The sequence below is a fragment of the Festucalex cinctus genome, chromosome 10 (assembly GCF_051991245.1).
Source record: "Festucalex cinctus isolate MCC-2025b chromosome 10, RoL_Fcin_1.0, whole genome shotgun sequence".
Taxonomy (NCBI): domain Eukaryota; kingdom Metazoa; phylum Chordata; class Actinopteri; order Syngnathiformes; family Syngnathidae; genus Festucalex; species Festucalex cinctus.
In genome coordinates this window covers 28,107,077-28,121,791 of record NC_135420.1, presented here as the reverse complement: position 1 = coordinate 28,121,791, position 14,715 = coordinate 28,107,077, and the positions used below count along the sequence as shown (strand labels likewise).

Genomic DNA, 14,715 nt, shown 5'->3' with positions numbered 1-14,715 from the left:
GGGCCGATCTATACGGGAAGAAAATGCGGCTAACTGTTCTTAGTATTTAATAATCGTTGTTGTCCGTTTGTAATGTAAATAATGTTAATATTTATTAGGGGTGTGAATTGCCTTGTATCTGGTGATTGGACCAAAAAAAAAAAAAAAAAAAACTTAATACAATACTTAATCTACAGAAATGGTAAATAAATATTTCTAATACATTGATTTAACTCGAGTATTTGTGAGTCACTGTATTAAACAGGTTGAAATTTGTTTCATGTTTGAACAGCATTGAAATACAATATTAAGGCTTAAAATTAAAAAGTTCTATTAACTCATTTGCTCCCAAAAATGTATAAATATGTTCTATTTTAAATGTTCCCAAAGACAGATTTATAATTTTTTTTTTTTTTTTTTTTTTTTTTTTTTTTTTTAAATGCTAGAACATACAGAAGGCTTTCATGCAGCCTCTCTTCTGCAGAGAACGGGTGAAGCAAGGGTAGTAATTTAAAAAAATGGCCAGCAGTTGGAAGCAGAGTATAAGAGATCAACCAGGGCCGGGAGTGAAGGGGGAAAATGGGAATTTTCACTCCCAGCCATTTTCACAGAAGCAATCCCGTTCGCTCCCGGCTGTTTTACTGGATTTTGACTGATTTTGCAAGGCCCACAGAATATTGCGTTCTATTGCTATAAAAACATGGAACCTATCAAAAGAAAGATTAAAAGTCTCTTCTTTCATCAGGAAAAAAAGTATATTTCTATCTGTTTCCGTTTTGCAGCAATTAGCATTAGAAGAGAGCTAAATAATTTAGCTTTTTTTTTTTTTTACATGGCCCTGGTTGATCTCCTTTGCTCTGCTGCCACCTGCTGGCCATTTGTGTAATAACTACCATTTCTGCAACCGTTCTTTGCAGTTGAGAGGCTGCATCAAAGCCTTCTGTATGCTCTAGCATTTAAAAAAAAAAAAAAAAAAAAAAAAAGTATAAATACGTCTTTGGGACACTTAAAACATTTTTTTTTTAAACGTATTTACATGTTATTGGGAGCAAATGAGTTAATATAATATTCTTCCATGCTTAAAGTGTGAAGCCAAACCCTAAGTAAGACATTTTGTTGAATATTTCCATTAAAAAAAATTAATGTTTAAACATCGATTGCGCGCTGCATTATATTGCCGAATCGATTTTTAAAAAAAAAACAAAATTTTTAAACACCCGTAATATTTATACTTTTACACCGGTGTTATCGGCGAGATCGGGTTGGGATGATATTTAATATTTTGTGCAAAATCGGTGATCGGCTGTAATTTGCCCAATCGATCAATGACGTCATTGATCAGCTCTGAAAAAAAAGGGGGGGCGGTGGGGGGTAGTGCTGGTTGAGTGCAAAGTGCAAAATTTGACAATTCCCTTAGCTATTATTCGTACGTACAATTAAAAAAAAAAAAATCTTGTCTTATCTCATCTGGTTCGAAGTAATCCACATGATGATTTAATGCATGGGAATGCATCGATCGATACATTGAGCGCAAACGTGCTCCTCAATCTGACTGACCGAGGGGTGTGCGCGCCGGACCATCAATTTCATAGTTTTGGGAGCTATTACGCACATTTACACGGAGACAGGATGTTGATTGCGCGACTGCAGAGTTAGTGAATGTCGCAACGGGGACATTGGGAGAGAGACAAAAGCACTAAAGGGTTCACAGCCACATCTGCATGAGCTCATAAATCTTTCTCAAATGAATAAGCACACTTTTTATTTCGCTTCCAAATCCATAACCCCCGCCCCCCTCCCGTGTCTATTTCCCCCGCTCGTTGCGCCTCTCTCCGTCCCCCCTTGCTCACTTTTCTCCGATTGTACTCGCTCATACTTGTTTTTAGTGGGCTGTATCTGATAATGAGACTGAGGACAATAAAAAGTTTCATTGTCGCTCTCCACCCATTTCGAATATTATCGAATTATGGTTGTTTTTCGCTAGCCCAAGGGGGGGGGAGGAAAGGCATGAAAAATTGTCATAACAAAGCCCAAGTAGTAAGACACTGTCAGGTTTTTAAATCGTGCCTTGTTTTTCACCGTAAATTCAATTTGGCCTGACGCTCGTAACGCGTTGGGTGTATTATTGTGTGTTATAAACGATAAATCGCCATTTAAATCGTAAATAATTGTTGCCATTGATGTGCTCTGTCTTAGTGACTTTCGATCGTGTCGTTCAGGGGTTCTTAAATATATTTCTTTCCTTCTATTTCAAATTTAAGATGTTAATGATGAAAACTGAAAGGGCCCCAGAATTGAACCCTGCGGAACACCATATGTTCCGTTATCCATGTGACTTCATATTGCACAGATTCCTCTACCACTTTCTTTATTTTTTATTTTTTTTGCTCGACATAGTATGAAGACGTGCTAATTTAATCCGCCATTTTTTAAATTTAGCCTGTTTTAGTCCAATTTCCGAAACGCTTGTTCTGTTTTATCACGGTTGTTCAACCTCAATTCATTTTTATTTAGTCCTTTTTTTAGTCAACTATAAATCTAGCATTTTTAGTCTTTCTGATATTTTTTTTTCCTTTTATTTCAAATTTAAGATGTTAATGATGAAAACTGAAAGGGCCCCAGAATTGAACCCTGCGGAACACCATATGTTCCGTTGTCCATGTGACTTCATATTGCACAGATTCCTCCGACCACTCACGTTGCGTGCGGCAGTAAAAGAGTTAATTCCATAACGTCGCTTTATAAGATTTGCCGCGTCAGCCCGACGACACGTCCGGACGACTCGCATGCGGCCCGCCGCTGACAAATTGTCCGCTTCCGCCAGATCAAAACGGATCAATTGTGAAAAGATCACGTCGGCCCCAGCGTCTCCGAAATGGAGAGAAAGTTGCAACAAATGCGAGGGAGGAAAGCAATCTCGCAAACACGGGCACCTGATGTTGACCAAAAAAAACCACAACAACCAAATTCAATCAATACTGTCCAACCCCAGGAGGGGCCACTGTCGTGTACGTTAGATATCAAATCACAATCTCCCTTCCCGAGCCCTCATGATGGAATTCTATGGGCAGAAACGACATATTACGGGGCCCGGGTTATGGATGTCGTCTGCTCGTGTTGTGGTCAGTTTTGCACAACTGATGTTGTTTGCGGTTCAATACTTGAGAAGATGAAATGTCATCGTCGGATGTTTTCGACTTGTCTCGTCTTCAGTATTGCACGTTCGTCTGACTTGGAAGACGCTCGCGTTTTGGTGAGTGCAACACTTGTTTTGGATCCAAGTGAAATTGAATCCGTTTACATCGATAGAATTGGTCAAATTAGGCAGAGCCCGATTTTCAGTGCCGATTATTCTCTGTTTTGCCAAATATCGGCATCTGCCTTTTTTGAAGGTCATTCATTTGATCAATTTAACCCCTTCAGACCCACATTTTCTCTGCTGGGCAATTTTGATTATTTATTTATTTATTTATTACTGATTTTGATTTTAATATTATTTTATTAATTTTATCATTTATTTATTTTTTGACTGATTTTGACTTTATTTTATTAATTTTATTATTATTATTATTATTATTATTATTATTATTATTATTATTATTATTATGTTAGCACGTCCGCCTCCCAGTTCTGAGGTCTCCGGTTCGAGTCCAGGCTCGGACCTTCCTGGGTGGAGTTTGCATGTTCTCCCCGTGCCCGCGTGGGTCTTCTCCGGGTACTCCGGTCTCCTCCCACATTCCAAAGACATGCATGGCAGGTTAATTGGGCGCTCCAAATTGTCACAAGGTGTGTTTGTGAGTGTGGATGGTTGTTCGTCTCTGTGTGCCCTGCGATTGGCTGGCAACCAGTTCAGGGTGTCCCCCGCCTACTGCCCTGAGCCAGCTGAGATGGGCGCCAGCACCCCCCGCGACCCTTGTGAGGAATAAGCGGTCAAGAAAATGGATGGATGGATGGATGGATGGATTATTATTATTATTATTATTATTATTAATGTATTTATTGATTTTGATTTTAATGTTATTATTTTATATTATTATTATTATTATTATTATTATTATTAATAATTTTATTTTTATTTTTTTTTACTGATTTTGACTTCACTAGACTTAGACTTAGACTTGACTTTATTGATCCCTTTGGGATTTTATTTGATTTAATGATTCCCTCTGGGAGATTTACATTTCCAGCAGCAGCAATAAGAACAGATAATAAAATAAAACATAATTCAATTAATCAATAAATAAGGTTATTACACCAGAGGTTGAATTAATAATAATAATAATAATAATAATAATAATAATAATAATAATAATTCAATTAATCAATAAATAAGGTTATTACACCAGAGGTTGAATTAATAATAATAATAATAATAATAATAATAATAATTCAATCAATCAATAAATAAGGTTATTACACTGGAGATTGAATTAAATTAATTAATTATTATATTTCATTAATTGTATTACTATTATTATTGTTGATGTTGATGTTGTTATTATGTATTTATTTATTTTACTGATTTTGACTTTCAAAAATGAATGTTAAAAAATCGACTCGGCTGCCTATTGAATCGATTTGAAAATTGCGTGCTGTAGTATCGCGATATATTGCCGAATCGATTTTTTTTTTTTTTTTTTTTTTTAACACCCCTAGCGTGAATGATGATCAGAAACAGGTAAATATATTTATTATCTATAATCATTTCTTTTTAAATCATATTGTATATATTATATTATGACGCAAAGACTCTCTGCACTTATGCGTCATAAGTTTATCATCGTTGCCCGTTACTTGCAGTAGTACGACTTTTTTTTACAGACTTGGCCAATAAAGATAAATCTGACACTGAGATCAAATCCGCATCAAACCGCATCTCGTCACGATCAGATAAGGACTCTTATCATCATAAAGCACTTCCTGTCCGGCAACTCTCCGCTTGGAATCCTCGTTTGTGTTCGTCTGTCAGCTCTGTGACTGGCAGGTGATTTGGAGGCACCCACCTCCGGACCCCCCCCCCCCCCCCCCCCCCCCCCCCCCCCCCCCCCCATTCAAATAAGTAAGACAGAAAGCAGATGAATTGACATCTTACGATCTCGAATCTCTTTTTGTGTTCCTTATTGCAAGATTAATGTCACTGAGAACGAGTGATTGAATAATTTTATTTTATTTTTTTATTCCCCGCCCCCACCACCACCACCCCCAATTCATTTTGACAGTTGATATCGCCAACCACGAGCCGATAGCCCCTGAAATGAGAATCGTTCCTCCTATAAAAAACGTATTCCGGCAACAAGCTGACAGGTTGGCTGCTATTTATGTCAGATAACTTATTGCAACAACACTTGACAAGCTGTCACAAGGCGGATATAAATGAGGAAACAATAACGTGCAAAACAAATAAGATGAAGAGGAACAACACCAAAAAAAAAAAAAAAAAAAAGGTTGTGATGTCCCATCAGCACTTACAGGAACTGCATGATGTTATTAACAGCAATACCGGGCAACTAATTACATTTCACACTTTGTTTGGCAGCATATTTTTCTTTCAATTGGTTTATTTTGTAAGAAGAAGAAGAAGAAAAAAAAACGTAAAAAGAAGCTGTGCCTTCAATTTGAGATAGCGTAACATTTTTAGGGCAGAATTTGTCGCAATTAACTCATTTGCTCCCAATGACGTGTAAATACGTTTTTTTTAAATGTTTTAAGTATTTCAAAGACGCATTTATACATCTATTTTTTTTTTTTTTTTTGAGGGCCACCTACAGAAAATCAGAAGGACCACATAATGTTATGAAGAGAAATTGTTTAGTCCTAAAAATTGCACAAATAATTTATTTGTGCTTTTGCATATTTAGTTATATATATTTTAGTTATTTAGTTTAGTTTAAGTTTTGTTTTTTTTGTTTTTTAAATTTAGTTAGTTTTAATTATTTTTCATGGTGGTTCTGTTAGTTTTTTTTTTATATTAGTTTTAGTTATTCAATAAATGCTTAGTTTTAGTGGCAGCAGAGTATAAGAGATCAACCAGGGCCATGTAGAAAAAAAAGCTCAATTACTTACAATTTTAAATGGATTTGTGAAAACTGATGAAACTTAGCTCTTATCTAATGCTAATTGCTGCAAGCTCACCAGCAAAGTGTTTTATAATAACTGGCTTTTAATCAAACACGTTCTCATATTAGCAGTGACATCTATTATCATATGAGCATGAAAGAAAGTAATTCATTTGAATGAACCATAGTGTTCAATTATGCCCGTTTTATAGTGTCAATCAAAACTCAGTACAGTTTTTTTTTGTTTTTGTTTTTTGTGACCCACTATAGCAAAATTGTGACCCAATAGGATAGCAATAGACCAATCAGAGGCCAGTATTTTGGGGTCATGAATTCATGGAATAGCGACAACGGGTTATTAACTCATTTGTTCCCAATAACGTGTAAATACGTTTTTTTTCATGTTTTATGACTCCCAAAGACGTATTTATACGTTTTTTCGGGGTGGGGTTTATGCTAGAGCATACAGAAGGCTTTGATGCAGCCTCTCAACTGCAAAGAACGGTTGCCGAAATGGTAGTTATTACACAAACAGCCAGCAGGTGGCAGCAGAGTATAAGAGATCAACCGGGGCCATGTAGAAGAAAAGCTAAATTAATTACAATTTTAAATAGATTTGTAAAAACTGATGAAACTTAGCTATATTCTAATGCTAATTGCTGCAAAACGGAAACAGATCGAAACATACATTTTATTTTTTTTTCCCCCTGCTAGATGCTCTTCACGGAAGCAACAAATGATTGCGGAAGAATGTTCGAAACCGCTGAAAATGGACGGCGGTTCTTTTTTGCGAACTGACTTTTCGCCGCTCAAAGTGGAGCTCATAAAGAAACAATACCTGGCCAAGGACAAGCACAAAAGCTGTTTGTGCGAAGCCACTGTGTCCACTGAAGCATCATATTACCAAGGCGGAGCATTAAATAGATATTGACACTATACTGGCCGGCTTGCCTGCTGCTGCTGCTGCTGGTCAGCTCAAACAAAACATGTTCAAGCCGCCTACTGAAGCCGAACAAGGTCGTGTGGAACTCACAATGGAACTCATTTAGTGTCTTTTCAGTCGCGAGATGCCAACTCTTCTCCGCCTTGACGCATTTGAAATCACTGTCAATAAAAAGCCTTTTTTATTTTCTGAGGTTGTTTAAATGGGAACTCGAGGCCAACATTTTCTTTGCCAAAAAGTCATTACATTGATTTAGCTAAAATGAAGGTCTTAAATACACTGTAAAACCGAGATTTTATGTAATATAGCAGTATATGGGGAAAAAAAAATTGGGATTAATCTTTCGAAACATGGCCAATAGCATGGGCTGGGAATCTTTGACTGTGTCACGATTCGATTTGATTACGATTTTCGGGTCTAGACTTAGACTTAGACTTGACTTTATTGATCCCTTTGGGATGGCTCCCTCTGGGAAATTTACAGCAGCAATAAGAACAGATAATAAAATAAAAAATAATTCAATCAATCAATAAATAAGGTTATTACACCGGATATTGAGTTAATAATAATCATAATAAATAATAATAATAAAATAACATGAAAAAAAATCAATCAATAAATAAGGTTATTACACCAGAGATTGAATTAATAATAATAATAATAATAATAATAATAAAATAAAAATTCAATCAATCAATAAATAAGGTTATTACACCGGAGATTGAATTAAATAAATGATCTCCCTTGCTCTGCTGCCACCTGCTGGCCGTTTGTGTCATAACTACCATTTCGGCAACCGTTCTTTGCAGTGAGAGGATGTATCAAAGCCTTCTGTATGCTCTAGCTTAAAAAAAACAAAAACAAAAACAAAAAAACATATAAATACGTCTTTGGGACTCTTAAAACATAAAAAAAAAAAAAAAAAAAAACGTATTTACACGTTATTGGGAGCAAATGAGTTAATAACCCGTTGTCGCTATTCCATGAATTCATGACCCCAAAATACTGGCCTCTGATTGGTCTATTGCTATCCTTTTGGGTCACAATTTTGCTATAGTGGGTCACAAAAAAAAAAAAAAAAAAAAAAACTGTACTGAGTTTTGATTGACACTATAAAACGGGCATAATTGAACACTATTATTCATTCAAATGAATTGCATTATTACTTTCTTTCATGCTAATATGATAATAGACGTCACTGCTAATATGAGAAGGTGTCTGATTAAAAGCCAGTTATTATAAAACACTTTGCTGGCGAGCTTGACAGAATTCTGCCCACATTTGACGAATTCAATTTTTACGTCATTTCACCGTCAGTCAAAGAAAACGAAGTTCAAACTTGACTCCCAATTTGCATAGATTCGAGTTTTCTTTTTTTTTTTTCTTCTTTTTTTACTGAAAATAGGACAACGGTAAGCTTCAGTATTTCCTCCAGAATTGCTCGGATGTCATGCACAAAATCACATTGATCATATTACAAATATGAGTACTTAAGCATTCATGAAGAAGTATGTACGAGTGTCGATGGATCTCAAGTGTACTACTCTTTTCTCTCACAAGGGTCAATAATGTGTTTATAAACAGAAAATGCTAACAATGCTAACAAAAAAAAGAAACTCTGACTACGACTTTCACCCCACACATTTTTTTACACAAAAAAACAAAAAAGCCCAGACAAAGGATGAGCAGCAGGCGCAAGCATTACTGGTAAATGTCGCACAGGCGTATTGACGTAGGTCTCCCCTTTGCAGTTATACCTGCTTTCATATTTCTCAAAAGGTTTTCTACAAACATTTGGAACGCGCGCTTTTTCTTATCCGTTCATCCACGACGGCATCTGTGAGGTCAGAGTTCACTGGCAGACCTGACTCCATTTCTATTCTAGCTCATTCAGAGGTTGAGGTCAGGGATGCATTTACAAAGAATGGTTTAAAAAAAAAAAAAAAAAAAACGAACAAACAAAAACAGATTTTTTTTCTGTTTTACTGATTTTTTTTTTTTTTTTTTTTGATAAAAAATATACAGTGGAAAAATATTCTGAAAAACAGGAGGAAAAATTACTCAGAAAAACAGGAAAAAATTATTCAGGGCGGAAAAAGGGAGGGAAATTATAAATAATAATAATAATAAAAAACAGATACAAAATTAAAATAATAAAACTTACTCTGAAAAACAGAAGCCATGATCTGTTTCTCAGAATATTTTTTTTCCTGTTTTTTTCTGAAAAAAAAAATCTGTTTTTAGGAACACTTTTTTTCCTCTGTTTTTTTCTGAAGATTTTTCGCCTGTTTTTGGAATATTTTTTATGAAAGAAAAACATGTCTTTTTTTTTTTTTCAAGTGAATGTAATACACTTTTGTACAGTACAAAAAAGCCATAAAAGTTATATTATAATTATCTATGTGATATGTTAGTTATGTTATAGTTAAATATTAATAGTTGTTTTGCAATGATCTGTCATAGCATATGAACTGTAAGAAAAGACCAAACAAATGCGACTCAAACAAGCTGTTAAGTAACTTTGTGACGCAATTATTGTCGGCATTCCGCCGCAACATAACATAACGCTTTTCACGAGTTCTTTTTTGTTGACTCGGCTCACCGTTGACGACGTAGCCTTGGTGTTTTTGAGAGCTTTAAAGATCAGACAGACTCACCTCATCCCTCCCCGCGCTGAAGCCCCCTGACAGCCCAAATAGACTTGAATCAGGAGGAATGCGCCTTACCTTGGCAAAAAAACATCAACGCTGCCAACACTCCGCTTCACTTCGCAGACCTTGCGGCACTCGGATGTCACGTGTCTGTTTTTTTATTTTTTTAAGTTTGTTTGTTAACGTGGCTGAATGACTTGAGGGAGTTGTTTGAATGCATTTGTGACAATTTTGAATTTAGATTCATTTTCTCGCCGGTGAAACCCAAAACTTATACTCTTGACGTGTTTTTCTATTTTTTTTTTTTTTTTTTTTTTTGAGGGTGGTGAGACGAGCCATGTGAAATTTGGCAATAGGAAGGTGTCAACCGGAGCTGCCACCAGTTGAGAAATTGAACGTCAGGTAAGTGGGTGCACAATAATCAGCGAACCTTGCAGTCACTCGTATTGTTTAATAGTTGTTGTTTTTTTCAACCCAGAAGGCACTCTAAAAAAATTTTTTAAAAAAACGTCGTGTCTCTACGGTCTGCTGGACTCAAATCAAGTCAAGCTGCAGTCACATAGTCAATAATAACGTGAGTAAAAGGCACAAATGTTTACTCAGGCAATAAGTGCGTGATTGCCATTTGGCTGCCATGCGGAATTCACGCACCCTTTGCACCTTTTTTTTTTTTTTTTTTTTTTTCCCCCCCCGCCGTCAGCCAACACTAGTGAGGGGGACAGAAATCAGTCAAACGAAACTGATGTGGACATCAGGTGGAGGATCCACTTACAGCTCGTCTCGCCCGAGCTCCCCTCGACTGCTGGTGCACTCTGACACGCTTCCGTAACTCCCCCCCCTGCCAGACAGCTCTATATTCCCCGCTCCCCCCCCCCCCCCCGAAGAGGTGTTCAGGAGTGACTAAACATTCCCAAATGACCATCAATTGTTGGATTATTTCAGCGTAGGAGGGGGCGTGTTCGGTTGACATCGTGGTAGACGGTTTTTTTTTTTCGCTCGGAGATTACGTGTGAATCTCACTTGGGGGGTTTGCCGCTGTGTAATTACGCCAAAGTCGCTCATTTGCCTGACTCGTGAGTGAGTAAGGGAAACAAGAGATGCTTTGATCGGGACTTCTAAGGTTACCTTGATTTATTTTTTATTTTTTTGTAAAGGTCATTCTTTTATCCGTGTTCCTCTTTTGTTCTTTCATCATTCGCCGGATGGAAGTCCCTTCTGTTTGGAAGCGGTGAATAATGATTATCACTGTAGTTCAATAGGGATGAAAGAAAATCGACGCAAATGCATGACGGTATTATGAAGTCACGTGCTCAAACGTGAAACGTGGCAAGAACGATTTTTCTCTTGGCAGGGTTGTAATAGTTTGGATTTATTATGAGAGTTTTTATTCTGTTTAGTTTTTTTTTTTTTTTTTATTCGTTTATACAATACTGGAATGAATTATTATTATTACAATGAATGTCCTCAGAAATTGCAGTTATTTTCACTTAAAAAAAATGTCAATTCACAAAGAAATGATGGTAAAATTACACACTTTTACTGTTAACTTCTCAGTAAAAATGTTTGCATTTTTTTTTTTAAACCTTTTAAAGTTTTAAAATTTTGCATTTTATTCCATTAAATGACAGGCTGCATCAAAGCCTTCTGTATGCTCTAGCATAAAAAAAATAAAAAAATTAATAAAATAAACGTATAAATACGTCTTTTGGACACTTAGAACATTAAAAAAACGTATTTACACGTTATTGGGAAGCAAATGAATTAATTAAAGTATATCCCATTGATTCAAAGCCATAGTTGTTGGCCTGAATGTTGTAATGTAATGTATTGTCCTAATTTTGTATTCTTAAAAAAAAAAAAAAAAAAAAGGGTCTGTGCTTTAATAATAATTTCATCGGTAGCACCACAACTAAGTGAACATGATTTAATTAACGAATGAATTTATTTCTTTCAAATCCACGTATTCCGTTCCACTCCAACGCGTAGTGACTTTTTAAGATTTATAATACCCCAAACCAATTACACTGGCCTAGTTACTATATTATTGTGTGGAAGATTGTAAAACATTTATCTCGGATGGAGCGGTGATTAGCGGTTTACCCTTTGGTCTTGTTAAATGTCGCGAAAGCTTAATTACAACTGCACGTTTTGGAAAGAAAAAAAAACAAAGCAAAAAACAGAGTAAGAGACAAGTGTTGCGTTTTGGCGGCCACCCACCATAACAGATAAAAACAATTTATTGATGCATGTCTTGTTTTTTCATACCATTTGATTTATTTGTTTAATACCACATACTGTACAGTCTTCTAAAGATTGCAAGCCCGAAAAAAAAAAAAAAAAAACGAGATCATACATTTTCATTCTATTTGTTCTGTCTCCAATTTGTTTATATGTCGTATTTATGACAGACTCTTATCCTAGCTGTCTGGTATTACATTTTGATTTGAATTTGATTTGAACCAAAAACGTGTTTGTTTTTTTTTGTTTATTTTTTTTTGTGCACGTCTGAGCCGACAGCCGCAATCTGTAGCAGAGCGGATGAGATGTTTGGCGTCCGTTTGTGCACGAGGGCAACAAGCCAAAGAGACGATGAATCTTGCCGAGAACAAATCAATGTATTGTATTCTTGTGTACAACTGTTGCAGGTTAATTTATTTGAAGCTTTTTAATTATTAGCCAGGCCACCTGTGCATGCTGTCGGTGTTGTACCTGCAGAATGAACATTATTATCATTATTATTATTATTATATACCAAAATTTGGAAAGATGTTTAGAATTGAAGTGCGTCCTTCAATCTAACAAGCGTTAACTCATTCACTGCCTTTGACGGAAAAAGACGTCAAATGATGCAATGCATTTTTGCTGAGCTGGCAGTGAATGTGTTAATACCAACCAGCACCGCATTTTAACAACGGAACAATTTTGCCAAGCAATGTGATATTTTTTTTAATTGAAATGATGACAATACACTGTTGCTGTTAGAATAAAGTTACGAGTCATTGTAGTCTCTCTGCGTTCTACTTTTGGTTCCACTAGGAAACGACGTGCGTTTTAATTTGAGCACATTTGATTTTAGAGGCTATAAAAGTTCCTACCCGTGGGATAGATTATAATTTAGTCCGGATTTGAACAGGTAATGTCAAATGCATTAAGACGCTCTCATTCATGCTTTATGATATTTAGTGGCACAATCGTTATGGGTCCCTGTTGGCAATAAAGATTTACGCTTCCTGTAAAGTAACACAATGGCAGTAATAACTGTGTGCTGCTCTGAGGAGGCTGTTGACACCATCTAAAGTCATTTAGGAGCTGTTTGATGGCATTATTATTATTAGGGCCCGAGCAGTGACATATTTCCGAAAACTCGCCAAACTTTGCACACTCGAGCCCGGCGAAAAATGTGATATTTTAAAGTTGTCATAGCAATGTGACTCTATAGCGCCCCCTAGCGTACTAAAATAAAAACCACAACGTGCAAGTACCCCAACGTGGCCCGGGCTGCGAGGGCCCTTTATAGCTGCTTGCAGCTCTAGTTATTATTGTTGTTGTTTTTGTTAAGACTAGTACTGTTCGACTATATTTTAAAATTCTGCTACTGGTCCATAAATCGTTGAATGGTGCATACTCGCATCAATTAGTAGAGCCCAAAGTCAAAAAGTAAAGATGGTGATGCAGCATTCAGCTGTTGGGCTGCGTGCAAATGGAATACACTTTCAATCAAAGTGAAGTCAGCCCCAAGTGTAATTGCTAAAATAGGCTACCAATTTAAGGGAAAAAAAAAAAAAAGTGAACCATTACATCACCACTGTTTTGGTTCATTGTGGGAATGCTGAAGCATTCCCACATAAGTTATTGTGATTTTTATTCTCCACACTTTTTTGCCATGTAATAACTCCCACATAATACTTCCAATTTGCACTGTTCAAATTTCAACTAACTTAAAAAATTCATTTTCAATGGGACACATTGAACTTTTTAAAAGTATCACTTTTCACGCCCACTTCCATACGTATAACTTATCATCATTTGCAGGTCCTGCCTGGTGGCACAGTTGGTAAAGCTCATCGTCCAGTAACCAGGAGGTTATAATTTCATCATTTGTCTCTCAATTTGCGTCATAAGCATTCCACATGCATTCAAATCTTAGCGTTCAGCTATTAGCATTCAGCATTCCCACGCAATTTCTCCAAGAAGTTGCACTTAGTCTAGTTCTATTTGTATTTTTGTCCACCAAAATATAGATAGCTGGCTTTCAATCATCATGTGGCCGCCTAAAAAAAAAAAAAGCTACACAAACTTTGTGAATGATCCTTATCCTGACCCCAAAATTGTCTTTCCATTTCCCTGTGAACTGCTTATCCCGTGCAAAGACTTCATGCGTCATAGCAAACAGAAATAAGAGTGGTATTTAATCCACCTGCTCCACATCTTTTAATTAACATGATTGGAAACATTTCAATGTAGAATGCATCGACTTCAATCATCCGCTGTTTATGAGGACAAACACATAATTAGCACAAAAGTGCTTTAGAAAAGGTCTCTGCCATTTATGCTGACCTGAATCAATGATTGCAAATCTGTACATCAATAAAAATAAACATGCCTAATGAGAAAGTTCAACAAATACAGACCGCCCACTAACAGACACACAGCAGCTCGAGAATAAATCAAGGAAAAAAATACAAATAAAATCACTGAAAGGTTGAGTACTGTGGCTGGAGGCGTTCCAAATATGAATCCGCACCCCTGGAGCAATTACAGCGATCTATAGAAGGGTGATGACTGCAAAGGAAATGAACTCAAGATCAATCTGCGCATTTATCAGCGTATGGGGGAGTCAGTCCAGGTTCAAGGAGACTTCACTCATCTGTTTGTCACGGAATGCAAAGTAGCTCGGGCTGCTTGACGACGGCCAATCACACTTCGCCTCCTCGTCAGTCCGCGTAATTATCTTGTTGCCTTTCCGTTCTGTATTTGAAATTCACATTTGCATTTTTCGAGTCACAGCCTTTTTTTTTCCCGCAAAAGCCAAGCAAAACACATTTTATGCCCTCCTTTCTTTATAATCTTATTTTCCTCATCTGCA

General features: G+C 36.5%; 1 long non-coding RNA gene across 1 annotated transcript in view; it reads left to right on the top strand.

Annotated features, from left to right (window-relative positions):
- LOC144027243 (uncharacterized) overlaps positions 1 to 14,715 on the top strand; it is a 98,836-nt gene that overhangs the window by 77,980 nt on the left and 6,141 nt on the right. The window contains exon 2 of the long non-coding RNA XR_013285406.1: positions 9,951 to 10,031. This is a non-coding gene — a long non-coding RNA (uncharacterized LOC144027243). The remainder of the gene's footprint in view (positions 1 to 9,950; positions 10,032 to 14,715) is intronic.